The following is a 26,385-nucleotide window of genomic DNA, read 5'->3' as shown; positions in this document are numbered from 1 at the left end:
TCACATTCTGCGTTCTTGTCAGTGTGTGCATATAATCCATACATTTTCTCTGCATGAAGTTACAACAAAATAGACCATTTCAAAAGCCAAAAAGACTAGTTCTGCTGTCAATTTTGGAGTGCTTCAAATGATCTCCTCACTCTCCCAAAAATAAAATTTAGATTTTTACAGTCATTCAAAACGATTTCGATTTTAATCTAATAAACCCAACAAACATGTAAAGGTTTCATTTATTCAAAATTAATTCCTGTGCAAAATGTTAAGACAACAATAATGTATATTGATTCTAAATTAGTTTTAACATAAATTTAACATTCATAGTTTGTGCTTAAATGCCACAATTAAGTACATGGTAGCTATTGTAAACATGTCTTGTAAATCCAGCATTCTCTGCCACTTGTGCAAAATTGCAACTCACAAAAACATTTGAATGTAACAGAACATAAGAACAACATCTTTTAATAATCCAGAAGACAAAATTAGATTTTACAATGATTCGATTTTTAAAATGACGATGTAAGGAATAAATTCGATTTATTGCCCAGCCCTACTGCAAATATACTACAAACGACAACTGAAGGCATCAACAGTAATAGCCATTAGCTGTAATTAGTTAATAAGATACCTAAATACAGTCATCAGTTGAAAATGCCTGATATGAACTAGAATGACATTATTAGAGTGCAGACATGTGCAAACAATCAACCACATGTGCTTCATCCATCGCCTTAGTAAAAGCTTATACTAATGGTCGTCGCCAGTAGTCACAAGTGACTAGTAAAAGGTAAAAGCTCGGCATGCGATAGTGTAATCTTCCAGTGCTTTAAGCACCAATAGAGTAAAACATTTTAACAAAAGATGGAATTGTACAGTCATGCCAATGTGCCTCAAATTACATAATGTAAATGCCATAATGTAACAATAAATTCCTTGCCTTTATTCGAAGCCAAGCGAAGATGTTCTGTTAAATAGCATAATAGCATCACAGTACTCGTGAATATAACAACCAATAAAAGCTATGGAGTTAAATCAGCACTCTGTGACATCGTAAAAGGAGTCAGTGAGCGGAAAAAAAGTTGTTTGACTTTCATCTTAGTCCCTGACTGTCATACTACTGAATTAAAGAAAAAAAATTAAGTGATAAAAACAGCTTGGGTGGTACCCAGTGTGTCTTAGAAAGTGTTCACCCTGGATAGAATTCTCCAGAAATAGTGACCCAAAACAGAGTTCATGAAAAGACAAAAATGAAAAAAAAAGGAAATGCCTATGATCTATTGGAAGAGGCAAGACAAGATCAAGTCAACCGATCTACAATTAATGAGTAATGGACTGTGAATGGCAATCTGTAAGACCAGGTACATACAAAAACAATCGGGGCTGTTTTTCCTCCTGATTCTGCCCCTTCTCAACAAGGACGTAAAACGCCTAACTATATTATGTCTTATAAGATTGTCTTATAAGAATATTCTTATCTCTGAGGTGTATTAAGAGTGGATTTGTCTCAGGTAGGGTCCAAAATGAGTTAGGGCCAATAATCTTAAAGCTGAAGTCTCGTCCAAAATGTTCTTAATATGTTCTATGCGCCCCCACTAGTCTAAAAAATGGCACTCTGCTTAATATAGTGTTTGTGGACTATGAATTAAGATGCAAAATCAGCCAATTTGCCACTGACTTGCTGTTGACTGAAATACATCACAGTACCTAAAGGCTCAGGTAACAACCAATCACAGCTCACATATATTTTCTGGGTTTAGACATTTATGACGCTGGTGTCGAGCCAAAACCTTGTACCTCCAAAATTGTCACTTTTCAGGAGACCCCAAAAAAACATGCTTTTTCAACCATTAACATTGCATCATCAAAGACAACAAGCCATTTTCAACATTTTAGATTGGTCAATAATTTGTAAAAATGACAACCACACTGACCAAAAGTGCATATGAAATTAGCCAAACTGTGACTTATGAGGTTTTGGCCCATTTCATGGTTGTGAGGCAGAGGTGGCAAAGTCATAAAAACACAGTATAAACATAATAGTGTTTTACAACAACGCTGAACTATATTTACAATTTAATTGGTACTAGTGGATACATTTTGGATGATTGTAGTTTAAAAAAAAAAAAAAAAGGGCAAAAAATGTATGGCAACTTTGTATTCAATAATTTCTCATTTCTAGTTATTGATCGGAAAATGGCTGCAGGAGGGCAGCTGATAATGGTATAAGGTTACTGCCGCGAGAACCGATACCTTAAAATAAGAATGGTATTGGCACCGGTACCAGTACCTGATATCGGTAGTCACCCATAGTTAGGACGATACCACCTCTGCCTCATTTTGAGCCAGGAAAAACCTTGTTTGTGTTTGTTTAGGACTTGACCATGCAGTATGACCACACAGACTGTAATTTGCCTTTTGCTCATTCAGGCACGCAGGCCTTTGGTGGGGGTACAAGAAGGAGGACTCAAAATATGGCTACGGGACAAAATGAGCATTTCAGACCCCCAAAATCAGGCCACTGGTTGGCCATGTGGGCACATGAGGTTCGGAATGAGCTTTTTACCCCAACAAAACCTTTGATTATCCAACTCCTTCACTATGAAATAAGGCTTTGCGTGTGGTACTATTTGGGGATATTTTCTAAAAAATCCAAAGTCCAGGAAGTAGGTCAACTGTTTTTGACTGCTTATTCATGTTTCTGGCAGTGCCATAGTTTTTTAAGTCACAATGGTGGCAAACGTGTTGTAATGATTGATTGTATGTTACTTTTGGCCTACCGACAAGAATCATACCTGACCAACTTGCTTATCTTGTCACCTTCTGAATTCCATTTCTAAACACACATTCAAGCAAGTACTAAAGACATCACCTCCCTAAAACAATCGTTTCAGATGCCGAGTTACCTCGCTGGCTCAGAGTCTGCTTTTTTATCAGTTGGCATGTTGCAGATAACAACAGTGGTTAAAAAAAAGAAAAGAAAAAAAGAGGAAAACTTGGCCCGACCTGACTGACCTTCATATTCCACTAGGCCTTACGTACAACATGCAGTGGTAAAAAGGACTACCATGACAGTTCATGAGTGAGGACAGGGTGGAATTACAGACAGTAAGTATGCCAACTTGTCATTCAAAATGTTTGGGATTTTTACAAATGTATAGTTAAAAATAGATGTTATAGACTGGTGTTGGGTTTTCTTTCACAAGAAGGCCCTCTTAGCCCACGTTGACAGTAAACAAAAGACTTCATGGAACAAGGGTGGCTTGGGATAAGGGTAAAGTGTATGGAGACAGCAGCTTTTATATATATATATATATATATATATATATATATATATATATATATATATAAATAATAATAGTGGTAATTGTCAAGTATATTCCAAGGCCAACTCCATGTTTTAACTAATCCATGCCATAATTTTTTAAGGCCATGTTCCTCCACCACATAAGCACCTGCTACTACATACCATATACTTCATTTTGTGACTTTTACAGTAACAGCATATGACCCACCGATTCATCGGTTGGACGATTTTATTGACAGATAATAGCCATTTCCTATAATCAAGTTTTACCAAAGGAATGCTAATATATTGTTATTTTCTGATGAAACAATAAAAACTGTTAAATGTTGGGAGTTACACAGAATATGCGCTTGTGTCGTTTATCCACTACATTGAGCTCTGGCTCCATTCAAACCAATAAGCGCCTTTCCTGAGGTAATAAGTTCTCACCTATGCGAACACTGCCAACATTTACAACTAAAATGGGGGATTATTATGTTACCTTCGTTCATCAGAAGCTCCCGAGCCTGATACTGCTTTTTCAGCAAAAATGTCAAGTTATAACAGTTATCATCAGCAACAAGTGGAGATGAAGAAGAGTTGACACAAGTTCTTAAAACCAATGCACATACCAGAAAGGTAAATACTAGGAGAAAGTTTTAGCCAAGTTTCAGCATTTAGTTGACTCTGGACACACATTGCATGAAAAATTACTGGTTCTCATTTAAGTTTAACTCAATCTCTTTACATATAATCATTAACCTACTAAATCGATAAGCAAGAAAATACATATGTTCTAATGTAAATAAATCTTATTTTATGTACGGTACCCATTCATCATAATTATTAACACCACCAAGGAGGTCATGCAATGTTTGGTATTAGTAGGGTGGGCATCATATCAATTTATTGGTCAACAACTGTTAAATTTTGTTTTAAAGCAATTGGGAAAAAAACAGTGCACGACTAGTTTTCTAGCCTCCTACTGCGACAGCAGCATTACTAAAAAGAAACTTGGGAAAAAGCTTTTCTCATTAGAATCAATTTCCAAAACTACACAGTCCTGAAATCTAACAAAGTTACTCTCGTCTTTATGATCATATCACATTTCATCACTTGTGAGAAGAGAAAGCCGTGAGCTAGCTCACTGTCCTCATCTGAGGCATCTGCGCTAAGAACTGAGGTTCCTGAAATGATGCGATCACATGATGCCGCACATTTGAGGAAGTCTGAATACACTTGAGATGAGACATCGATTTCCACCAGCCGATCAATGAACTCCTGCGCCTTCTCAGACGCGAGATGGAACTAGTCCATCATGTTCAGCCATGAGCGGTTTGTCATAAGGAGTCATACACTGGAATGCAATCAAATAAATGTGGGGACAAATACACAGTATGTCAATAGTATAGCTTTTTGAAAGACTTTGATTATTACAACTTTTTAAAACTCGAATTAGGACAAAACCTCATTAGTCTACACTTGGACTACACAAGTTCAAAATTAAAACAACCGAGTCCAACCAACTCATGACCAGATGTCCATTACCAGTGTTCTAGCAGCTGCACAAATAAATCCAAATAAGAGAAAAAGTTGAGTTTAAAATGATTTGTCTTAAATAACATTAGAGTTGTAACTTATTTGTTCGTGCTATTCAGATTGAACTTCTCAAAGTGCACCGTTACAAAACACAACCCTTGCTTTATTAATATAATTAGATGAGTGGCAATATCAGCTCCACGGCAACAGTTCTTTCAACGCCAAAGGGGACAAGCAAGGACACTCACTCAATGTTAGTCCAGTGATACATCAGAAGTAAATTTCTGGGATGACTTCATGAAACTGTACATCTTCTTACAGAACAATTATACAAGAAAGCCAGCTCGAAAGGATGGTTTAGATGGCTAGTGTGAAAGATGATACTGTTTAGTGGTCCGCCAACTTTCAATGCTAACAGTAGCATCATAGATGCCCTATGTTTCACAGAATATTAAATCCCATTGTCAGTTTACGCTAACTTGATTGAAATCGGTTTTAGTGGACTTGATTGCAGTGGACGTAGATAAATTTGACCTGAAGAAACAACTTCTGCTGTTACCCAGCGAAAACAAGAATGGTTGTCTTTTGTATTCAAGTGTCGGGGAAAGAGGGAGGAAAGTCGGGTTTTTTGTGAGGACAAGCAAGCAAGCAAAACAGTGAGTCTCAAGAGGCAGTGGAAAATGGAGGTGCAGAGCTGCTTGGGCACTGCAATCCAGAGAGCTTTGCTGATCTGTCTGCAGCCTGACCTTCACTGGTGTCACATTCACAGGACATAAAAAAAGGAAGCACTGCAGAGCGCCACATTAGGGCTCAAAGACCATCCTCCTCAAGGACCGCGTTTACAACCACCGACATCCCATTCAGTTGACTGCTTTGGCTGAAAGACCAGCAGAATTAAAGGGGTTTAGCATCTGAAATTGAAGCTAAATCGTGACATGGTTAACAGAATGTATGACCTAGAGTATTTTTTTGAGGCAATAGCAAAAGGAATGCCACAAACAGCAAACCGCTAATCCCATATTTTATGTCTAGGTCCTCCATGCTGCAAGGTCAGACCGTCTCCATGTGACAGATGGCTACCTGACATCAGCCACCCATCCAGACAGACAGACAAATTATCTCTTTTTATCTTTATTCGCAAGCCCTCTCAATTAACGACTCGCTGAGGCCACGTTTGCTCTCCAAAGCCGCATGAAAAATTGGTGGAGAAGCGGCCGTTGTGGTAACCTTGCTCCAAGGGTAGCCTTCTGTTTTGCAAGAGCTCAGCTTGCTGAAAAAAAAAGTAGCAGGGGTGGGAGGATGTGGGGTGTGTTACACAGAGCATTAAGTAGCAACATTTGGCCTATTTTGCTCAAGATAGCAACCAAGCAGATTAGGAGGAGCATTAATGACCATCTCCTTGTGTCTTTAAGCCACCCATTTCATGACATCTCCTAGACTGGCACCATGAGATTGTGGGGGGATTTTTGGTACCTTTGGGCCTGTAATTGTCACTAGCCCCCCCCCCCCCCCGATTATATCACTTCTAACATCTGCAAAAATCATCGGCAAATTGGCCAATGTTGTACAATTGTTTTTCTCTTTATGTACAGACATAATACAGATAGTAACCGTGATCTCACATTAACATGTGCACATATACGATATATACCGTAATTGTAGGTCTTGAGTACTCTGCGACCAATTATGATCACAAATGCAGGTCCCAAAACGTAGTACGTACTCTATGGTGTGGTGGGGAAAAAAACTTGCAAATAATATTGCTGATATATTTAATATACTTTTGACCTCAATTGCTAGCAGATGTGGCAAATCCAGGTCCAGAAAGTAAAAACCCTGCCACAGTTTGGCTTTAGTCAGGGAGCTAGCTAGCTAGCTAGCATCAATAACAGGTAAATGAGCACTATGGGAGCTAGCTAAGGAGGTATTCAGGTAGCACCTGGAGCTAAAGCCAAACTGTGGCAGCGTGTTTATTATTATTCAAAGCAGTACATCTGTGGCGACTCCAAACAGCCTTGTCGCTTCTGTAAGAGAGACGGTGGGTCCTGTACCACTACCTGCTGTGTCGCAATGTCGGCTTGTCGAGAGAGGCACATCGAGTCTTGAATGCTGTTTGATTTAATTAGTGTCTTTCACGATCACACACACATTGGATGGATCGACGATCACGTTCAGTGGAGCAATGCCATGCGGATCAACATGCGTCATGCGGTCAACAAAAAAACGGCTACCCAGCTCGACTCACTAACTCGTACTACCGTATAGCACGTCTACGGTAATTGAAGTTCCCGGCATTCACCACCAGTCAGTCATGTGACCTAAACACCGAGGCATTACCATAGCAACCACACACACACACACACACCAAGTGGACATAGTTAAATATGCAAGCTTGTATTTCATTTGTGCGGTTCTAGCACCCTTTGGTGGTTAATTTATTAGTGCAGTTTAATTTTAATTAGGAACATTTTGTAGCGGTTATCACTCCCTTAAATCAGTTATACCGGCAAATATTTTTCAACATCTACATCAAAAGAACATTGGTTTTCGCCCACTTCAGCCAAACACAACATTGTGAACTGACAGTGATATAATGTGACATGACATGGCCAAGCCTATTTCTTTTTCACTGCCGTTTATGTACAAAAACACAACATTGTGCTTATATATATATATATATATATATATATATATATATATATATATATATATATATATATATATATCACCAACCTCCCCACAATACCATGACGATTATTGCATCCCAAGGTTCATATCGTGATATTTATCGTATTGTGACATTTGGATATTGTTACATCAAACAGGTGCAAAGCAAACTTTTGTCTTTGTCATCATGTTCAACCGCAGCTTCTAAGTAATGGAGGCAAAATAGTGTGCAACAAGCATTCCCCAATATGAACAGTGGAAAAGAGTGATGTGATGCAGGTATACAATTTGAGCATTTCTGTCACACTTAGTAGTGTGCACGTGAGGGGATACAAAGATAGTCAACATGCATTACCACGATTTGCCAGTAGGGTCCAAATCTCTACCTTTGGGCAAATTCATCCTTATATTAAATATACCTTCTATACCGCATACCCTTAACTGGTGACTTACCAAACATCATGTTATAGTGTACTCATCAAAGTTCTTGGTTCGCATTTTGGTACGTCGGTCTGGTTCACTGGTTCAACTAGGGATGGATTAGCTGAGAGTTATTTGATTACCTTGATCAATTCTAAGAAGAAGCTCTCTCTGCAATGTCCTCCTTTAACCAGAAACCTAGTTGAGACTGAATCAACAGCACCTGTGCTGGTTGCAGCTAAGTAGTGCTCACAATTGCTTTAGGTATAATCCATCAATTCTACACAACCTACAGGTTACTTCTCAATTAATATGCCCATTGGTCCCGCCAACTGACTCAGACCAAAGGAACAAAAAGTAGCTGTGATAATGTAAGCCTTTATGATATCATCCTTCAATCTTTGTTGATGTAAGAACTTTTCTTCGCTTTTTTCTTTTCTTTTTTTTTTTTTAAAGCTAATGCACAAACAATAAAGGAAGTCCAGGGGATTTAGAAGAGCGATAAGAGGAAGCAGGCGTGCATGGCCGCAGTTGTCTGGAAGTCTGCTCAATCTTTCTTCGGTACAGTCACTTCACTTGGCTGCTTCCTCATCTCTCTCTTGGGGCAGCCAGAATTATCTTCTGCATCACAGGCGAAGCCCGGGCCAATGCTCTACACCAAGGGCTCTATTTCACACTGCAACCGCTCTACGGCCAAGGGCACGCAGTCTGTCACGATGGAGTATCGATGGCACACAACCGTCCACCATTTTGTGCTCCTAGAGGTCTTTGGCTGGCTCTTTGAGAGCATAGAGAAGAGCTGCTGCCTCTGCTCGAGCTATCTTGTTACACAGATGGAAATGTTTAAACTCTCCTGCTGGTTCCTCTGCAGACCGTCATAGCTGGCGGTCAGCAGAAGTTAAAAGAAGATGGCCGCTGAGAGAGCGCTGGAAACTAGAGGCTCTAAATTTGGAGATTTGAATCACCCTGTCACACAAGCCTGCGAGACTCGTGTCCCAAGTTACTGTGGACATCAAATACGGGTGCCCTCACATTCAGAATATCAGAGCAACATAATCCATGTTGTAGATCATAATGAAACATTCCATCTTAACATGATTGGTTAACCGTACAATGCTTGAATTAATAGACCGAGGCGTCATTATTTTTACAATTATATGTACCAAGGGGGTCACTAGTTAGTTGGCTTCCTCAAGAGAGCTCTCCCTCAAGCTTAAAGAGGACATTGCTCAAAAACATCAAGCAAACAAATTAAAGGTTTTAAATGTATTGGAGGAACAAACCATCACAAAGTATACCATTGTTATTACTTTCACTTGCTATACCAGCATCAAGTAAGCTGTCAAATTAAACAAGATGTCAAATCCAGGTCCAAAAAATAAAAACCCTGCCCGTCCTGCTTTGATGAGTTCTACGTGAAAAGATGCAGATGAATAAATGCAGAATGTACCATTGCGACAACTATTTAAAAAGTCTGTGTAAAAGTGGCTTTCACAATCGCAGTCTTTTGATACTCAGGGTTCCCCCCAGTGCTGTATAGCCCTGGCAGCGGTTTGCCGTGCTTTTCTTGCCCACCCCATGCCAGGCTAAGCATTAGTCGAATAGTAATCACTGACCACCGTGCACAGTTGGCACGCGCCCTTGAACCAGTCGACCATAGATGAATACGATTCAGCAACTGTCATTAGTCCCCCGTGCATCCGCCACACCCCGCATCCTTGATATATATATATTCCTGGCAAATTACAATATCGTGAGATATTCTATGATTGCTATCGTAAACACTTTTCTGTTCTACATAGCTTTTGCATCGACATACAAAGGATATAGGAAAAAGTCATACAGTGAGTGATTTCTTCATTGACCCATCCAATAAAATACCACATTCGGTGTTTTAGCATAGCCATGCTAAGAGACAAATGGTTAATAAAAATTAACCATTACTTAAAATTACTTAAAATTAATAAATAATTACTGGTGGTTTTGATGAGAATAGGTTGATAATTTATTTGGTTGAACAAAACAAGTAATTATTGTAAATGCGCAATAAGCTGTCCCATTGTCAACAACAACAACCAATCCAGTTACTGTAAATGTGATTCACTCAGTCATCCAAGAGCAGACACACAACATAACACTTAAGTCTCGAGCTTGTGTAGAATGCCCAAGGACAGGTCGTGGAGAGAAACCAGGAAGTGTTTTTTCACAAGGACAATCACGCCAGGAAACCTTGCATTCCACACAGGCATCTCCCAAAGAAACCATTTCCTGACATAAATCAATCCAACATTGTCATTTATTATTTCAAAATAAAGGAGAAACTATTACATACGGTAGTCCTACTTGGTGGTCCGACAGTACATTATTATTAGCTCTATATTTGCACCCAATAGGTACAATGCCATAAAAGTATTAAAAGTAAAAGCTTGTGAGCCACACAAAAGGGTTACTTGTAAGTGGTCCTGAATGTACAAATGCCAGTAAACACTGTCAGGCATACAAGAAAGTCAGAGTTGCAAACAATCCAGCTCACAGCCACTGGGAGAGGTTCAGCAGCATGTCTGGATGGAGTATTCCAAGAGCGGAAGAGGACGCGGGATGCAATTAGGAATGAAAAAGTCCCAAGCGGTTTGTTGCAGGAATGCTTGTGAGGGTGGTGGGAAAGCTTTAAAAAGCTAGGGATAAGTTTAGAAGCGGTTCCTCCCCAGGTTGGGACCTCTTGAGGTAACTCAACAAGTTAAGAGATGGGGGTGGGAAAGATGAGAGAGCTATCAATATTAACTTACCACGGAGACCTCCTTTCCAAACTCTTAAATATTTAATCGTCCTTGGACAGCTCTGTTGCTTCCAGCCAGTGGATCTTTTCTACAAGACTACTCCTGTTCCAGCTCAATGAAGGCCTTGTCCCGTGGCACCACACTGCCCAAGGAACGGGCGTCTCCAAAGAATTCAGGGATTTTTTTCCCCGTTTCCCTCTCCACCACAGGCAGCTTTGGTCTGACAGAGCTTGGCTTCACTGTATCTTACTAGAAGAAGGAGCACAAATCCAGAATTTAGGGCAGGAAACCTGAACTGGTGGGCTTCATTTATCAACCACAGCACGCTTTCTTCATCTAAACCAGAGATGCATAATGCTCAGGGTGTTAATAAGCCTACTGATAAAGACACTGAGCTGCTTTGTTTATTTCCTTCACAAGAGAGAAGGCAACGTTGAGACTGTTGATGTTCTGATGGAACAGAGAAGAGGAACCAGTTTGGCGGTGGTGTAACGTGGCAACTGACAACAGAAACTGGAAAGTCACCTCTCTCACTGTCTCTTTAGCGAGGCATACACACACGCACACAAACACACACGGCGCGCACGCACACACACACTTCCCTTGTTGAAGTTTAACCTAACATGAAGCTGCAGCACTTTAGGTTCAACCAGGGATTGGAATTTGAACCAATACTGAAATACCTCACGTATTGCCATAACATCAACATATACAGTACATAAACTAATGACGAAGAACCCATAATACATTTACTCCGTGTGGAACTGGAAGCTACCGACTTTTAGTAACATTTTTCTACTTGACAATTGGGTTCTCTTGAGCAAACACAACGAGAAGGAAGCAAATGGCGCAACAAGAGCAGTAGCAGCGGCAGCAGAGGGGCCGGCCTGCATCTCGTGAACCGTGCATCACGCCAAGAAAGCATTCACTGGAGCATTTCAATTTGCTTTTGTCTGAGACTCTCTTCGCTGCCCCAGGTGGAGAAAAATGGGCGAGTGCAATGAGAGAAACCAGTAGAAAGAGTGATGGTTTGGCAGCAAACACACACACATTCTTGCTATCAAAGCCATTACTCGTTTTTAATAATATTGAACTACAGCAAAACATCTAACTTGAACCAACAATTTGTTGCTGTTTAAGATCACTTTTTATAGGAAATAATGGAAAATTAATCTGTTCCTCAATAAACCTGTTAAAATATAAAAATAAGTTAATAAGCTATTAAAAAATATATATAACAGCTTTCAATATATTCACAGACATGTCAGTAGCACTCCCGCCCGTGCAGAGCGCATATCAGGCTTTTGATGACGTATGAATCGAATGCGTGCGGATGAGCATTCACTGTGCAGACGCGTCGCATACATATCCGATTTACAAACCTAAATCCCACAAAGTTGGGACACTAAACAAATTGTGAATAAAAACTGAATGCAAATATGTGGAAGTGCCAAATTTTCATATTTTATTCAGAAAAAGAACATAGAGAACAGGTCAAAAGTTTAAACTGAGAAAATGTATAATTTTATGGGAAAACTACGTTGATTTTAAATTCCATGATGTCAACAAATCTAAAAAAAAAGTTGGGACAAGGCCATTTTCACCGCTGTGACGCATCCCCTCTTCTTCTTACAACAGTCTGCAAACGTCTGGGGATCGAGGAGACAAGTTTCTCAAGTTTAGAAATAGGAATGCTGTCCCATTCTTCTCTAACACGCGTCTCTCTAACTATTCAACTGTCTTGGGATTTCTTGCACCTTCCCCTTTTTGATGCGCCAAATGTGCTCTAGAAGTGAAAGAAATGGACCGCAGGCTGGCCATTTCAATACCCGGATCCTTTTCTTACGCAGCCATGATGTTGTAATTGGTGCTGCATGTGGTCTGGCATTATCGTGTTGAGAAAAGAAAAGATCTTCTCTGAAAGTGATGATGCCTGGATGGGAGCATATGTTCTTCAATCTGAATATACCTTTCTGCATTGCCGATGCTTTTCCAGATGTGGAAGCTGCCCATGCCACACACACTCATTCAACCCTATACCATCACAGATGCAGGCTTACAAATGGAGTGCTGATAACAACTTGGGTTGTCCTTGTCCTCTTTAGACAGTATGATATAGCACCCCAGTTTTCCACAAAGAACTTTGAATCTTGATTTGTCTGACCACAAAACAGGTTTCCACTTTGCCACACTCCATTTTAAATGACCCTTGACCCAGAGAAACGCCTGCGCCTGCTTTAGAAATGGCTTCTTCTTTGTACTGTAGAGTTTCATCTGGCAACGGCGGCTGGCACGGTGAATTGTTTTCACCCACAATGTTTTCTGGAAGTATTGCTGACCCCTTTCTGTGATTTCCTTTACAGTAAGCATTCCTGTTTGCGGTGCAGTGCCGTTTAAGGCCCGAAGATCATGGGCATCCAGTATGATTTTCCAGCCTTGGTTTCTTTAGAACAAAAAAATACCAGTACAAATAAACATAAGCAATTGCATGTAAATGTCTTGTCTATACAATGATAATTAGCTGAGGTCATAATAACAGAAATAGTTCAAATAGCACAGGTAAGGCAACATTCACCTCAATGCACATAAACGACCTACAATTATGAAGAACACTTAATATTATTGTTGCACCCCTAAGACCAATAGAGAATTTGATTACCACAATTAAAGAGCACCCTGATCACAAGTCAGTTTACATGAAGGTGTATATATCTTAACTGTCACGCAAGATGTTAAAGGAGGACAACACCACTTCGGTGATGTTTTTGGTGAAGAATTAGCATTTTAACATTACGAAAAAGTAGATTTTTCACGTTGCTGTCCCTTTAATGACAAACTTGTTTTTTTATTTGCAAACATACATATTTTTAAAGTAGCCAAAAGCAAGAAAAGAAAGACTAGCGTGTTTGGAAAATTCACTTTATAATCTGATGACATTTGCATAATTAAATTACATTACATTTAAAAATTTAAATAAATAAGAATCTCAATTAAACATTAAGTCATTAATGTGTGAAAGGGCTTGGCTTATCCAAACTAGCCATAATCTTTAAGGTTTATTCAGTCTTATGCTTCAATCATATTAAAAGATAACAAAAACAAGTGCATGATGTTCTGGTTGCGCGATAACATAGTGTTTGTCAGTATCATAGCAGTTGCTTCCTCCATTCATCAGGGAACAGCAATTCATTTTTATCGCAAAAGACAATTTCACTTACATTCAGACCGTGAAATCCCATTTTAGGTGTGAAGCTGTCAGTGTTTGCCACAAATAATATAAATCATCAGCTTCATCACACTACGCTAACGATCCCAACAACAAGCCATTAAATGAGATAGCTTACACCACTTAGATTAACTTTTTTTAAAAATAAGATACTCAAATATGAATGATTAAAGTCGACACCCGGAGACAATTCCACACTGTATTCTAAAATTAATTATACTGATTTCAACACTTTGTACTGCAGAGTGAATGTTCATTAAAACACATCATCTTAACTCTAACAGTATTGTTAATTAACATTGTGCTACCTAGTAGCTAGTTCATTAGTGTTTTATAGACGTGCTATAACTCTTCAGCACTAGAACTGATTTTTTTTTTTTTATTATTATTTCCTATTGGAAAATTGCTTTGAAATCGTAACATTACCAGTGACGGACAAAGTACTTACAGGAAATGCCAGTTAACTCAACACAAGTACAAAAGCATGGCAAAAGTGTTGAAAGTTAAAAACAGTTCCTAGTGAGGCCATCACACCACCCATAGTTGGGAACTTGGGAGAGCACAGTGCTCGTCCACCAACACAACAGCAGCCTGCCAGAGAAATGTGTCAAGCGCAGCAGATTCCTGCCAGGCTCCTCCTCGAGGAACCTGCCACGCCAGTGGAAGAGAAGGAGCATCGCCACCATTTTGATTTGGATGGCCCTCCTCGGCCTGGGTGCTGTCGCAGCACACCACGTGTCAAGATCTCGCACACACAAACACACCCGGCTCGTCAGCAACATTGCACACTACAATCACCACTGCAGAACATCAATGCACACACACACACACACCTCCTGATAGGATGAACACCTTCAGAGTATTTTCTGTGCAAAGTCATTTTAGTTGAAGTGGCCGCAAGTTACAACATGAGATGCATCTTGAGAACTTCCTGAGACGGACAGTGCATTACTAAAACGCTACAATGGTCAGCATATGTAATCACCAGTCACCACATATCCACACTGTTGCAAGTGTCATTCAATTCCTCATTTAAGCAATATAAGATAAAAAAAATAGTAAATGTGGAGGACTTGATATGATGGAGCGTGTTGTTTATACAAAAGAGCCTCCAAGGTTGACCCTTTTGACATTCTTTTATTAGCAATCCAAACATAAAAAGTGGCAAACCACTGCTAATAGTAACATGTAAAAACAATAAAACATTCCAATGATGATTGACGATGACATAGCTCAGGGATGAACACTTCTGTTTGTCTTCATTCATCATTAATGACGCACTATTGTACTGAGAAGTGAGAAACCAAGATGCCAACTTCTGTTTCTATGATCACATTTTCCCACTTAACCATTACTGTACTGGTAGAGTTTCAGTCAAGAAAACCCAAAAAGTCCCTACACGAGCAAGCACTATGGTCATGGAAAGAAGAAACCACTTTGGACAATCCATGACTCAATGTGAACGTCTGTCAGCTTTGACCACTTGAATTGAAAGAGTACTTAGAGTAAAAAAACTATACAATGGAGCTAAAAACTTGCAGGGTTCATCTGGTGAATTTTCAGGCTTGTCCAGTGCCATGCTGATTAGATAAATGGCTTATTTTTTTCTTTCTTTTTTATATGTAATATATACTCAAAGTAGAGTGGTTTCTACTCTTGATGTTAAAATATTAGAATGTGTTGTGTTACAAATTATGTTTCCAAAATTTACGCTTGTCTGTCTTCAGTGAGCATTTTTAATTTTCAGTTTCAATCCGTTGCGGGAAGCCTGTTGCAGTATACACTATACAATGATGTGAAATTAAAATTGTAATGCTCCTATAATTGGAGCTGGTAACATTAAGTCAGTAAAGTGCAGATCCTGGTCAAGACCAAACAATGACCACTTCATTCATCCAAGTGTCAAACAATTTAAGAAACTTCAAACCTCACAATGAGTACCTTTATCTTGGTACAATGATCGGCAACAGGAGCATAAATTAGTAGCAACACATTTTTATTATAACATTAAAATTACGCTGCAGACCTCTGCCAAGGCTGAACAATCATTCAAAATAGTTGTATGTTACTTTTAATCCTGAACATTTAACAAAAAAGGATTGGGGGAAATCTAAACAGCCTAGCCTAGTCAATGCTGTTCTAGTCCAGTCTTGCAGGTGGCAGTAATTCACTCTGAGGCACTGTTTTGTTACTGCTATAATATTTCATTCCAAAGACATGAATGAATAAAATCTAAATTGAAAACGTTGTAGCTTCTGTAAGCAGTTAGCAAAGTATAAAATGGAGGAAAGTGTGAATTTATTCTGCAAACCAATTTAATATGTGCACCTCTAAATTTCCTTGTGGTGCTTCTAAAACTTGACGTTATAATGAGATAGTAATAATAATGATAACCTGATACTTTTGTAAATAAAGAATCTATATATATTTATAAATGGAAATCTACAACATTTCACAGCTGATCCCACATTCTTCTTCTTGAGGCCACGAAACAGTTCACTGAAAACAACAGTACCTCTGCTGGTTACAGCTGAGAAGTACACTCCATTCTGATTATTACTACTTAATGATTATTATTATAATTAACCGAACTGGATGCTCACCAAAATTTAGGATATGGTGAAAATGGATTCAAGATTTTTACATTACTTAAAACTATCAATGTGCTTGCTAAAACTTGTATCATTTTTACCTGTGTAGATTCTCAGTCATCCAGATCATGGTAATCCATAAAGGTTGACTAGAATACTTTGTGTTTTCTTCTTGTTTTCCACAAATGCCCAGATATGACTTGGGCAACTATATGCAATCAAGGACAACACTGATAATGGTAAAGAATAAGATACTACGTCTTACAGCAGATGTCATGTTGTACCATAGTTCTTCTTCTTAAGGCCACAAACTAGTTGAGGCCAAACAAGAACAACAGTGCCTCTGCTGGCCACTGCGTAGTAGTGCACAGCAGTTTTTGCCTCAACTGTTCCAATGTTGACGTTTCCAAATTCCAATGTTTGTTGATTTAAAGTTTGATGGAAGTCAATTGAGTTATTTTTTGTGTATGTTATTAATAATGACATGTATTTATGTATTCATTTATTATATAAAAGATAAACGTTCCTGTAATCCAACTGCAGAGGGCAGCCTGACTTCTGCTGCTGCTGCTGCTTCTTCTTCTTCTACTACTAGTACTAGTCCTCGTCCATCTGTCTAGCCCTGCAGCTCCGTGTCAAACACCACCTTTGTTCTGCCCCCCCTTCCCTCCCCTCCCAGGAGACTCATCTGCCAGCCTCCATTTTATGCTTGGAGCTCCACTGTAAAAACACACACACACAAGCACCTGACCCAAGACTAGTGACAGGCAGCCAGGAGCCGCATCAACACAATGACAGCACATTCGCAACACCATCATCCAGTCAAATATGGTGGGGGGGAGAGGGAGGGGGTAAAAATGGCCGCCAGATTTAGGAAAGAGGGAGGGGAGGGGTAACAATCCTCATGCTGGACACTTGCATGGCAGCTCCTAATGGAGGACACAGAAGAGGACAACCATCCGTGCTGTGGCTTCTCCTCCCGATCAACTCACTATCCCCTCCACGATTGATTTATTTTTAGTGAGGAAGAGGGTCATAAAATAAGCTTCACATCTTAGCGTCAACGTTCATTTCCTTGAATGAAGTGACAGACTCGAGCGCGAACGAACCGGGAAGCGAGGAGAAGACACTTGACTTTGGGCTTACATGGTGGCCATTAAAAAATGAAGAAAATAATCCTCCCCGTGGAGGAGGAGGACGAGGAGGGAAAGGGGTCAAGCTCTTTCCAGGTCACGCATGAGGCGAAAAGCTATCCCATGATCCACCAATGGCGACGTTCTCGCAAGTCCTTGAAAGCCCCAACGAAAGCGCCCCCTCCATGAAAGTGGAATCGCGTCGCCGCCGTTAAAGCGTGACAAAATAGAGCGAATAAACGTTCAAAACTCACCGCTACAATCTTCTCCTTCTCCTCCAGAGTTGTCGGTCTCATGCGTGCGCCTGCTCCGGCTAGTGGGTGATCGCCATCTTTCCTCCTGCTTCTCCTTCTCCTTCTTCTTCTTCTTCTTCTTCTCCTTCTTCTTCTTCTTCGCCGCCGCCGCAGCTGCAGATGACCTGAGCTCCTCCGCCGAGCGGCTCGCAGTCACACGCGGGGAGGAGGAAGAGCAGGAAGACGAGCACCACCACCACAACAATGATAATGTGACGAACGGGCCACACAAAGGAGGAGAAGGAGAAGGACAAGAAGTTCGGCAGGCGGCGAGCGAGCACCAGAGGGTGCGCGAGAGTTGGCCACAGGACGAGTGAGGATCGGTGGAATGGTCGCCCGAGAAGCTCATCCTTCATCGGCACTCCAAGCCAACACCGAGCCGCTAACCACAGAGCCCCCTCAGCCGGCGCGCACCCGCGCACGCACTTACAGACACGCGCACGCAGCCCAGGCGACATTTTTGTGTATCGTATACGTATATGATTTCTATACGCGTTTGCGTGCGCGTGCTACGTCACGGGGTTATCTGCAGGTCACGGTGGTGGCGGATGATGAAGATGCTCCATATATTACACTATTACTTTTTAAAACCATTTATTTCCACTATTATAACAAATCAAATTTGTAGAATATTGTAGCTACTACAGTTTACATTTTACTTTTTATATGTAATAATTTAAATATATGTGACAATATATTATTTAAAAAAAAAACACACACACATTTACCGCAGCGATAAAACATTTAAAATACACAAATAACATTTTCAATAATTCAATGTATGCATATAATGTAAAAAATGTTACTGCTCTTGTTCTCAATTTGTTATTAAACAATTAGATAGATAGATAGATAGATAGATAGATAGATAGATGATTTATTTGTGCGGTTATTTGCATGAGTCAAGCATTGGCAGGGCTGGCAGCAATACACTCTTTTAACTCAGCGTCCAATCGGATTACAGTGATGTCACGCTGATACTGATCACAGCCACTGGGGGGCATATTTGGATACAACCCGAAGGTTGCCATAATAGGTTGTGATGTTCTTGCAATGTACAGTATGTATAATGTTGCTTTAATAGTTCTTTAAATGTTAAGTCAGCTCAAACGTTTCTATAAGAAAGAATACTGTTACAGTGTGAGTGACAGTAGAAACGTCCACGCTGCCTCTGTGGCTGCTGCAAACTGGCTGCTTTCACCAACAAAGAGGAGCCCCAAACAAAAGGTGTTCACATCCATGTTGTCAGCAGCGCAAAGATGGCTTGGTGGGTGGTGGGGGCCATGGGGGTGGTTGAGCTTGGGGCAGCAATGAGGGGAGGTGGCGCCAAGGGAAACCCGCGTGATGGGACATTTATCTGTCTTTGTGTCATTTGTGAGGATTTTCACAGCAAATCTTCATGTCATGTGTCATGTTCTTCCAGGAAGAACATTTTGAGACGTGCTTTCTTGTGGCTTCCGGTTCCCCCATTACGATCTTAAATGACATCCATTCATTTTTAATGTTTTACCTATCGCATAGATATATTAGCATGTGCTATCTCTAAGTGTTTGGCCACCATGCTAGAATTTTTCTTCACCTCATTGAGCATTCTGCTATGTGCTCTTGCTGTCATCTTCACAGGACGGCCATTCCTTAAAAGGGAAGTTTCTCCATTTGCATTACAGTATACACAATCTGTCTTACACTGGACTGACAAACACAAAGCTTTTTTGAGATGCTTTTGTAACCTATCTTCTGAGAGCTCGTTTGTGTAAAGCATGGTTCACATAAGGCAGGGCAGCTTTGACCAACATCTCCAATCCCGTCCCATTGATTGGACTCCAGGTTTTCTGACCCTATCTCTAATTATTTTAAGACTAGTACACACATAAGGATTTTTGAAAACCCACTTTCATACAAAAAAAAGAAGTGTTGCTACCTTGTTTAGCAGTCAGGTTGCTTCTTTTTTTGTTACATTATGTTTACATTTTGTTTTGGCTTCAGCCAAACTGTGGCAGGATTTTTATTTTCTGAATCTGGATTTCACATCCCTCTATTTAAGATTGATTGTCCTAACCCGAATGTTATACTTAGATCTCACTTTATGACAAATAGAGACGTTTATTCCAATTGTTGTTGAAGGCCTAGTTTTGAAATACAGTACATTGGTTTATTTTTACACTTACATGATGGTTAATAATAATAAACATTACTAAAACATTGCCTCTATTGTTAATAAATGTTTTATATTGGCAACAGTTGGCAACACTTTCCTATAGGAAAAGGAGGGGGAAAATACACATTGTGAGCAGTGTGAAACATGATGTGCTGTTGAGACAACAGATGGAATACCTTCATATGTTGTGTTGTAGTGACGCACTTAGCCCCGTGTATTTCCCCAAACCACTATACCAGCACACATTATTGTTGATAGAGTGCCGCGTGGGTGCCAGGTAGCAGCCGGGGGTTTATCACACTGCTCGGACATATGGCTGCTGCAGCAAATCTGATTAATATGGGATGGCCTCTAGTCCAAAGCACAAGACTGCACCAAGAGCATCCGGGCTAAACCACCACCACAACACACGCAACCCCAAACGGAGGTCACACAGTTCAAAAAGGTGTTCATTTTATATTTATTTATTTCATATTTAGACTACGATTGGTTGGTGACTAGTCAGGGCGTGTGTACCCCACCTTTCAAAGGGAGTTGTCGATACGATTGGTGCCAACAAATGGATGGATGGGTGGATATTGTAGTTTTATTTTTCATTATATTATTACAATAAAATTATTGTCATATTTTATGCCATTAAAATGTAACTACATTTTAACTCATTCACTGCCATTGATAGCTATAAACGTCAAAAATGAATTTGAACTATTTCTATTAGTTTAGTTTTTTCCATTTTTGTCAACAAGAGTATGAAAACCTAGAAGTTTTTTTTTTACATTTAGAACAATATAAAATTTGTGATTAATCATGAATTTACCAGTGAAGTCATGCGAATAATTACGATTACAAATTTTAATTGCCAGATGCCACTAATTTTTTAATAATCTTTTTTTTTTTTTAAAGAAAAGATTTTTAAAAATTAATTAAAATAAAATAATACTTAATTTTAACTATGATTATTTAAATGGTTATTATTTTACATATGCAGTATTATTGTCAGGGCTTGGGTGCTTGAGTACCCAAGTGCAGGGAGGCATAACAGGAGTAAAAGGGAGGGGAAAAGGGAAATCAATTTCAAATGAACAACAGGACAAACAAGGTATTTGGCTATACCAGAGGTGGGCAATCTCGGTCCTCGAGGGCCGGAGTCCTGCAGGTTATGGAGGGTTCTCACTTCCAACACAAGCTGATTCCAATTAACAGAATTGTTATCAGGCTCATGCAGAGCTTGCTGATGAGCTGAACATATATCAGCTGTGTTGGAGAAGGGCAACATGCAAAACCTGCAGGACTCCGGCCCTTGATGCTGACCTCTGGGCTATACTGTATAAAAAATACAAAATTAACAAAAGCTAATATATATATATATATATATATATATATATATATATATATATATATATATATATATATATATATATATATATATAGTATGGTTGTTTGTCTCTGTGTGCCCTGTGATTGGCTGGCAACCAGTTCAGGGTGTACCCTGCCTACTGCCCGAAGCCAGCTGGGATAGGCTCCAGCACCCCCGCGACCCTTGTGAGGAAAAGCGGTCAAGAAAATGGATGGATGGATGGATATATATATATATATATAAAAGATTTGTCAAAAAACTCTTAGACAAGACTTGACAGACTACTGACCAAAACAGACACAACAAACAATGAACTGACAGCCAGAAAGAAACAAAGAAATCAGGGAACTACAACTACTAATGACACGAGGATCACCTGAACAATACACGAGTGGTTGAGGGAGATGATTGGAAGACACCAGGGACCCGGGTTGACGAGCACAGGTGGAAACAAAGACCTAACGACCAGGGCAAGACAAGAACCGCAAGAAAGCAAGGCACAACATGAGACATAACCCAATCTAAGCAAACACATAACGTGACAATTATCAAACTTTTATTATATATTTGTTTTTATTTTATATATGTTACTGTGCTTACCTACAGATGCATTTACAAGTAGGGTCTTGGTAAGCCCGGTCTCAAAAACGTACTTCCAAGCACGCATATCTTGCTGGCGTAATTCCGTAATTCATCGCAATTTTATCATGTGACTAGCTTTTAATGAATTTGTACTAGTATTTCAATATTTCAAAATGTGTTTGTACAACATACATCGGTTAAAAACCTTACTTACGTTCTTGTGATTTCGTGAAACGTCATCAATGGCGGCCCAAGTACTGTTCCAATCAAAAGCATGCGTAAGCCAAGACCACACGGAATTCACGGATTTTGTTCTTTTTTTGCTAGCTTAAACCAAAGATGCATCGGTTGTTGCTTGTTGAAGGCTTGGCTGGAAAAATATCCCAAGATGCATTTTGTACTTCAAGGAACGAACGGCAGCGGAGGAGCATTGCCTTTGTTCTTCTTTCATTTCCGGCAGACTAGGAACGGCATGTGTATTGCAGACGTGCTAACATAAGATGGGTCATACATAGCCTATGTGAGTATGATACCACATACATATATGATCCTTAACTCTTACATTACAACAAGGATACACACTTTGAAGTGTCTATGAACTGAGATAATTGCAATTACAACTTTTGATCCCATTTGAACTCTGTTGCTAACAATCAGCCGCAGTCAGTCATCAATGTCACTCATGAACTGAAGTGTTGAAAAGATAATTTTACATTATGTGGAGACAATGTTTTTTTCTTTTTTTCCTTTTTTTTTTGTTGCAACAATTAGTGTTTCAGTATGCAATGTTTTGTGCATCCATGATCATGTTCTTTTCCGCCCAGTCTGTCTCAGCTCTTGTTGTTACTCTACATTTGTCCATAATGGTCCTTTTATGTGGTTGGTAAAAATCACACTAGCCAAAGTGCCTGCCCCATCTACAGTTGAATTAGCAAGTACCCAGCCATTTGCTGAAAAACACATTCCATCATGTTAGTGTGTACGTCTCTCCTCCTCCTCCCTCTTCAGTACAAGTATATAAAATGATGATGGCCTTGATTAAGAAATTTTTCACCGCCCACTTTATCTTCAGGTTGGGCCTCATTTCATCTCACCTTGACTCCTCTCCGACACCTCACGTGTGACAATCTGCATGAAAGATATTTGTGAAATAAAATGGCATGTGCTTAAGTATCATGAATGATTAATTCTTTGATTATTAATAGTTTGTGTTGATTTTTGTTAGGGTAAATTAATGTGTGTTTGTGGGGAAAATATGCGGGCTCCTTCTTTAGTGGTCCATAGTTTTCTTTATCAGCAAACAGGAGGGAGAAGGAGAACATAAAGTGATGTGTCTCGGTTGTCCCAGTGTTACCAACTTGTTAAATAATGTCAATAATGTCATGCCTGTTTGCAATTCATAAGGTCTATGATATAGGCTGCCTGTTAGGTACAGTTACAATGATAGCCAGGGAAGACATTCATCAGTGTAATGATCTGAACATGCCTTCCTTCAACCATTTGAACACACCTTACATGCCTCATTTACCTGACTTATTCTAAAATCGGAATTCTCGGCTTAGATTCTTGTCACTGGTTACGTCTGCAAAAAGATGGAAGATCCCACTCCAGCTGACATTATAGGTGTTGGCTGACATTTTTCTAATACTGTTTGTAAACACAACATTCGAGGAAGCCGAGGACTGCAGCCAACCAGGAACGAACGTGAAACAAGCCCACCAATCAGAAGCGGGGGTTCAAACAGCCGAATTTGCATTTGCAGACAAGACACAGGAATCGAACTCCTCTAACACGTCTGTGGAAACAGCCCACCAATCAGGAGCGGGCGTTCACACTGCGAAATTTGCATATGCCACTGATAGTAGCTTGCCTCCACTGCTTGGCTGGAAGGAAAACGATGAGTCTCCGCCCAGAAACGTCCATCAAAACCAAATTGGTTTTGATTTAAAATATGTGCGTGCATTGAATCGAACTGAATATATACTGTACACATGCAATATATAACATCTACTGACAAGTTCATTCTTATTGTGACAAGAAACTCATTGCATCATACATTGTCAAATTGAGACTTACCATGCCAAATCAAACCATAATCTCACTCAGTTGAATTGAATCGCATTGCTCTACTTTAAAACGAAACATCCTTGAATCGTATCACACCCTATGTATCAAAATATGTATCATATCATATTTTATTGGAGGGATGCACACCCCTAGTATTTATACTAGTCGTCATCTTTGTGGTTGAATGTGCTCATGATCCCAGCGGAGGGCAAGAACAAAGGCTGACATTGAACCTCCAGCCATTCCCAACAATACTTCACTTCCTGGGCTAAAAGAAGAAGAAAACGATTGCCTGACTTCCCTATGAGCAACGGATGACTAACCCCCAAAGAAGCAGATGCGCAATGTGCGTCAAGAGATGACAAATAACACACATCACGCAAAGACCCTCCACTTACATCCACGTTTCATCTCCCTTGAAGATCCTTATTTACTGTTGCTATGGCGATAAAGCGTTTGCAGTCTGTGGTGCCTCATCTTTGTCCCCTACCATCATCTGCAATAAATCTGCTCCCTGAACTGAAATGTCCCCCTAGGTGAGAGGGAACAAGCAAACACTGGACAGTCCCTGGGATTAAAAACTGCTGCATCTACTCTTCCTGGCGCCCTTTGACGGATGGATAAAGCCTTGGATGGCATCTTCTGCGAGGCAGGGAGAGAGAGAGGCACACACAGAGACACACAGACAGACAGATGGAAATAGAGCCTGGGGAGCCTTGGAATCCATAGACCCTTCTTCAAATGGCTTTGCGCTGAGCACGCCGTAGTTGAAAGGGGCTATTAAAGTAAAGCCAGGGTCCTCAATGTGGATCTGGGGCAGATTCATCACACAGACCTAGGCTAAGATAATGGCGACTTGCGGCCAGGATGTGACAGGTTATCAGGTGGGACTCGGTCAAAACAACAGCAAAAGCGTCTCTTTTTCACACATTCCTCTGTTGTCTGCCTACTGGGAATGAGTCTTGCGCACACACTATTCCCAAACAGCTTCACACTATTTCAGAACATATCAAACAGCGCGTCTGAAAGCCTTATTTCCACCAGTCAATGCGGTTCGACTAAATTTGGTATGGTATGCATTAGCATTACAAACTATTCAATCTGTACTATTCCACTTTTTAACTTCAGATTCGACTGATTCATAACTGGTTGCAATAGTTTTGTTACCACGAAAAAACAAAGTTAATTAAAAGGGTCACCAAATATGAGACCAGTATCAGTACCTGTTGTTGTGATTAAGTCCATAGTGGAATCATGTTTTGGATCAGGATTTATTGTTTCAAACTGCACCAGTGTGGACCAAACAGAACTTGACTACTAGATGGAAATGTGTCTAAACCACATTTTCGCTCCGTTTGATACAGGATGGATTTTTTATTTATTTTTTATTATTTTTATTATTTTTATTTTATTTTTTATATATTTTTTAATTTTTAATTTTTTGTTAGGGGCATTGATGACGATAGGACTAACATTTTGTTTGTAAAAAGTGGTGCATTTGGCTTCCGTTTAGAAGGTTATGAGAGTTTGGCCGTTTTATTTTAAAAGATTTAAAAAATTCAATGTGGCATGCGACTTTTTGGGATACACGTTCATTCAATTGGTGTTTAAAGTATTCTAGACATGCGACAAAATCACCCTAAAAGCAGTTTTAAGAACGTGTTTGAATAATAATAAGTACGAATAATATGTTTCCAATGATTGCTTTGGTAAAAACGTGATGAAAAGGCCTTGTAAAAATCGCTCTGTTTTTATTGTTTAATTGAGGCAGTCTCACAGTACGTAAAAGCAAAGTCCGTATTTTGCTATTGAAATCACCAAACACTGCCGCGTTACGCCTGGCGCTTGGGTGACATAATGCGTCACTGCTCATTCATTCGCAGCGAGGCTAGCAGGCAGTATGTGACTTCATTCGGCTAACGTTTTGATGCTAACCCCGATCGCTATGCTATTCATATCAGGCAGCATTACGCCCAGTGTCACAGTAAAACAGTGAAACAATGCGTCACTGTTCATTTATTAGCAGTGAAGCTAGTGGGTGGTAGGTATACGAGTCCTTTCGGCTAACATCTTGATGCTAACCCTGATCGCTATGCTATTCATATCAGGGAGCATTACGCCCAGTGTCCGGTGAAACAATGTGTCACTGTTCATTTATTAGCAGTGAAGCTAGTGGGTGGTAGGTATACGAGTCCTTTCGGCTAACATCTTGATGCTAACCCCAATCGACGTTATTCATATCAGAATGCAGAAGAGAAGGAAAGTGACAAGTTATAAGGACCTATGTGACCTATA

The 26,385-nt window shown here is 39.9% G+C and overlaps 1 protein-coding gene across 2 annotated transcripts in view; it reads right to left on the bottom strand.

Annotated features, from left to right (window-relative positions):
- znf462 (zinc finger protein 462) overlaps positions 1–18,353 on the bottom strand; it is a 46,001-nt gene extending 27,648 nt beyond the window's left edge. The window contains exon 1 of one of the 2 annotated variants that reach the window (XM_077585911.1): positions 17,888–18,353. The gene's annotated coding sequence lies outside the window, so the exon portion shown is untranslated. The remainder of the gene's footprint in view (positions 1–17,887) is intronic. The other variant, XM_077585910.1, reaches the window with a different exon arrangement.
- Between the last annotated feature and the right edge of the window lie 8,032 nt (positions 18,354–26,385).

This window comes from Vanacampus margaritifer, chromosome 14 (genome assembly GCF_051991255.1).
Source record: "Vanacampus margaritifer isolate UIUO_Vmar chromosome 14, RoL_Vmar_1.0, whole genome shotgun sequence".
Classification (NCBI taxonomy): domain Eukaryota; kingdom Metazoa; phylum Chordata; class Actinopteri; order Syngnathiformes; family Syngnathidae; genus Vanacampus; species Vanacampus margaritifer.
The sequence above is the reverse complement of the archived record's forward strand: the minus strand, read 5'-3'. Positions and strand labels throughout refer to the sequence as shown.